The sequence below is a fragment of the Lactuca virosa genome, chromosome 4, assembly GCF_052849685.1.
Source record: "Lactuca virosa cultivar CGN04683 chromosome 4, Lactuca_virosa_CGN04683_v6, whole genome shotgun sequence".
NCBI classification, from domain to species: Eukaryota; Viridiplantae; Streptophyta; class Magnoliopsida; order Asterales; family Asteraceae; genus Lactuca; species Lactuca virosa.
The window spans coordinates 210,310,370-210,315,716 of NC_136429.1; positions in this window are offsets into that span (position 1 = coordinate 210,310,370).

Sequence of the window (5,347 nt, forward strand, 5' to 3'; positions counted from 1 at the left end):
CAACATTTATATTACCTCCCGACACAAATCCATATTTAAGAAATGGCTCTCTGTCCATTTCCTCTTTTATCAAAGGGATATTTGTATAAGTATGATTAAAAGGAGGAGGCACTTTGTCATATCCTAAACCCTTTGACTGATTATTCTTGAATTGCAAATTAGTTTCTATCATGGATGCAACTACTTAACTTGACACATCAAATTTTCTAAAAGTAAAATCTGCATTTTCAAATTTGTTTTTCAATGTGTCAAGCTCAGCAGTTACCTCAGCAAGTTGTTCAGTTACATATCTATAATGTGTACTCTTAGTACTATACTCTTCCTGAAGTTTTCTAAAGTTCTTGGTTTTTGCTTCTAATTCAGCCTTCAGGGGTTTCTGTCCTTTCCTAAGTTGATATCCTTCGTATTTTAGGTCCTCGTTCTCTCTGCGTAATAATTCGATATGCTCAAGAAGTTTTTTAACTTTATCAATGCATGTTTGAGAACAAGAAATTTCATTGACTTTGGTGTTTGAAGAACTCATTGTTTTAAAAATATGCCCTTTGACTAAAAACTCAAAAGTCAACCTCAAAAGTCAAATTTAAAAAGTCAAACTTAAAAAGTCAAACTGAAAAGCTAAAATTGAAAATTTAAAGGTTAAACGAGAGAGTCAAAGTTTAAAGTCAAATGTCAAACTTGAAAGTCAAAGTCAAAATTTAAAGTAAAAAGTCAAAATTAAAAGACAAAAATTAAAAAAAAAAAAAATTTGGGTTGAAAATGGTATTTAAAATTAAAAAGAAATTGTTTTTGGGGTTAAAAATGACAAATTTGCAAAAAGGAACCGAGAAAGAGTGTTTTTGAATAAAAATTGCGAAAGAAAGGAACAAAGGGGATGTTAGAGGAGTTGGTAAGGCGCTTGGATTAGTAGGGAATAGACCCGGGTTCGATCCCCGGCACGTCCAATGCGCTTCCTTTTTATTGGACGCAGGCTGCGAAGACTGCTGCTGCTGAGATGCGAGGACGACTATTGCTGCTGACCGAGACCGAAGCGAAGACCGAGACCGAGGCGAACCGGAAACGCTGTTGGACCACAAACCAAGACCGTACATGTGCGGTGCTCCAAGGCCGCAAACCGAGCCGTAAACGTCCGAGGCCGTAAACTCCCAAGACCGTACACGTGCACAAACTCCAAGGCCGTGAACTCCGAGGCCGTAAACATTGCTTCAGATCGCGAAAAAAACGACGTTTTTCACCATTTTTGCTCCAAAACTCGATCCAGAACTCATTTTTATGAAAAACGCGAAGAACAAACCCCCCCTAATTTTCAGAGATCTATCCAAAAACGCAGGAATCCTTCAAAAATAAGATCAAATAAGCTCCAGATCTGACAAAAATGATTGATACAACCAAGCTCTGATACCACTTGTAAGTCCCTGATCTGCTTGTGTATCAATCAGATCCGTTTGATGGTGCGGAATCCCAATCAAACGGATGATGTCAGATCAAATGAAGAAGAAGGAGAAGAAAAATAACTTGAATCTATGATGTATTGAATGAATATGATTGATGCTCCTTACAATAGATTCACACACACTTGCACCTTCTCTCCTTTCTCTCTCTAGAACACCTTAGAATACACACACTTAAGCTCCTTGGCCCTTCCACCCACGTGCACTCCTCACCATATATATATGAGACATGGGTCGTGAACAGGTTCACGGCCGTAAACACAGCCGTAAACTCTTAAAACATTACAGAAAAATACAATTGCTTAGAAAATCAAAGTATAAACCAAAATTAGACCCAACACTATCATCCACTCCCTTTTCTTGACATGATGCATATATTGTACATTAGGTTGATGTGATTGCCTTTAGGTTGTCTAGCCTGTGGGGTTGTACATGACCTCTAATTTTATGGAGCTTCAAATAAAAAGAAAAATATCCCAAGTTATTTTTAAAATTATTGTTAAATGTGACTTGAGCATTGAAGACCAGAAAGATGTGATAGAGCATTATGGTTTGTAATAGAGCATTTTCCATAATCCAATAAGGAGAAATACACTAGGTAAGTACGTTGGAGGCATAGAGAATGTGTTCTAGCATAGTGAAATGTATCACAAGCTTTGTCTGATGCGATGGAGCCTCATGAATGTGCTATAATTGAGGAAAAGGTGTGCTTCCTAGTTAAAAGAGTGTATCCCTTCAGATCTCGTATCTCATGCATCTTGTGGCACTTAGGAAGGTATAAAGCTTCTATATTTTTTGGTTCTCTCATCATAGATCTTGGTTTTATTGCATGTCTTGGCTCATAATCGAGTTTGAGTTTGTTAGAAGAGATAAAGTTTGCAACATTATAGCTCACCTTGGTCCTTTGGTCACTATATGTAACGCCCCGATTCTCAGGTATTGATTTAAATAAGACTCCTTTTGTTTTCAATGCCTACTCGATGAGTTGGTTGCCTGAATCGTCGAGTAGCAGCGGGTTGGTTCGCATACTTAGTGGCCTACTCGCCGAGTCCAAGAAGGGACTCGACGAGTAGGAGCTGGCAGATGAAATCCTAATCCCGAAGTTTTGCACCATATTTAAAGAATCATAAGGCTCCTTTGGCCTCTTTGCAGTCCATTGAGAGTCCAGAATAACCCTAACTCGAGTGTGTGTGTATTCTTTGGAAGTTTAAGCTTGGATGAAGATTTTTGGTAAGGGAATATCTTGGGAAGCAAGCTCCTTGAAGCAAGAGCTTGTGGGTTTCAAGTTCTGCATCAGAAAGGGCTCTCTTGAAGGTATTAAATTGTCTTTCCCTTGGCTCATTTTCTCCTAAACCATTTTGTGCATAAGTTTAGGAAAGGATTCTTATGTTTAAGCCAAGATCTGAAGTTGTAACTTCAGATCTGGACTCCCCTTGGCTTTTAGATTCATAAAGCCATCAGCCTTGTCTAGTATGAGCCTTCTCTCAAGGATGTGACTTCATTTCAAGCTTAGTTGTGCCATTTTAGCGTCATAAAGCCTTGCATGCACGTAAAGTTTGCAACTTTACGTGATAAGCATGCCTAAGGAAGTTGGATCTGCAATTTGGGGCCTTGGCATGGCTTAAAAAGTGTCTGCATGGTTAAAGGGCTGAAGGGACTCGGTGAGTCATATGAAGATAGGAATTGAACTCGACGAGTTGGATGAACAACTTGGCGAGTCCGACGAAGATTGACGTAGACTCGACGAGTTGTATGAACAACTCGGCGAGTCGGTTAATGTTTCCCCAAATTGATGAATGCGTGTGAACCTGTCGAGTTGCAAGGAGGAAAACTCGACGAGTGGCCTGAGGGTTTCGATCGCGAACCATAGGGACTCGGCGAGTCACTCCAGGGACTCGGCGAGTCACTCCAGGGACTCGACGAGTGGACAAGTATCTCGAGGAACTCGGCGAGTAGCCGAGGGTACTCGACGAGTAAGGGTCTACATGGACTGTTGACCTTGACAGTTGACTTTGACTTTGACCAGGGGTTGACTAGTTGACTTATGGGGTACCTTGAAAGGTTGAGAACTTACGAGTATGGTTCTATTATGATGATAGGAGGTAGAGTTTGTGGCCGTGATCTGAGAGTTGGAGTTCAGTTACCGAGTCGACTTTTGCAAGGTGAGTTATCCTCACTATATCAATAGGGTCTAAGGCACAAAGGCCGGCCCTTTTAGTTGTTATCTTGGTTACAGTATGCTACATGTGGTTATGATCTGTTAGATCGGTATCAGGATAGACAGTATGTTGTTATGCTCTTATGATCCGTTAGGATTGGTATGTTAGTGACCTGGTTAGGTCGGTGCTCTGGTTAGGAGAGATTGCTATGATCGATGATCTGTGAGATAGTTATATCTGATATCTGTATATGCTAGTATATGTTAGTCTTGTGCACATGGTTATTGGCTTGATGTTTGGGTTGAGGCGGTCCTACTTTATGCTGAAGGTCAATATACCCTACGAGCGGTCCGGGTAGACTGTAGGCCTGTATGGCGGTCCAGTCATACCGAAGGCTCGGGATAGATCCAGATAGACTGTAGGCCCAGTCGGGCGGTCCAGCCAGGCCGAAGGCCCAGTATGCATGTTGTTGATTATCTGTTATTGATATGGTATTATCGGTGTGGTATTGGTATTTTGGGGGTAGTTCACTAAGCCCTCGGGCTTACAGTTTCAGTTTATTGTTTCAGGTACTTCAGGAAATCGTGGCTGAAACACTATTTGGTCTTGTGGTTGAAAAAGTTTAAATTTGGCTTAAAATTTTGGGATGTTACAAGTGTTGGGTTTTGAGCATTCTAACACTCCTATGGTGTACATGCAACACTATAAACCTTGGATCTATGTTTTCTCTATTATACATGCAAATATTAAATATTCCAAGGTTTCATCCTAACTAGCATATTATGAAGCACCTATACTACAAAGTTCTAGTTAGATGACATACCTTTTGATGTAGCTTGATATCTTCAAGCTTTAAGAGCTTAGCCCCAATAGTGTGGAAGCCTCAAATGGAATCACAAATCACCAAAACACCTTGGAAGAACTTGAGAGAATATGTATGCACACTAAAATCGGCCCACTCTTATTTTCACACACTTGTGCCAATTTTGTGAGCCAAGGACCCCTTTATATATTATGGAGGATTAGGGTTACATCCATGTAAACCCTAATACCCATGACCTTTCATTTACATAGGATCCATGGGTTAAAAGCTCCATGGACCATCCATGAGAGCTTGGCCCAACCTAAATGAACATGGCCCATTCCAATATATAAGAGTCCATATTTAATTAGTTCTTTTTGATCACTTAATTATTTCTAAATTAATTCTTGATCAATACTAATTAAATAATATGATTCCATATTAATATATTAGAACTTATAATATATTAATATAAATCATAAATATACTATTCTCAAAAGACTATCCATATAAATTGTGCCGGTGAAGTGCAACCCAAATGGACCATGCCGGGTCGGGTCAAGTACATACCAAATATAGTTATGGACTTAGACATTAATCCAACAGTCTCCCACTTGGATAAGTCTAAAACTATTATTGAGTATGACTTCAAAACCTAACTGGCAATCATAGCTCTTAAAGTCGTTGTCGAACTCTGACCTTGTCAATGACTTGTCCATTAGATAAGGGATCATATATTCCTCCATTCTAGATATCATATGGACTGAGACATGGATTATAATCATTCTCTCTGTCCATTTGTTGTTTCCCGATTTTCGATTTATGATGACTGACTGATTGAACAAATCAAATCAGTCCTGGCTTGGCCAAGCACTCACATGTGTCATCGCTAAATCATCGAGGGGCCTACAGATATCGCTTTTATCCCGAAGGTAAAA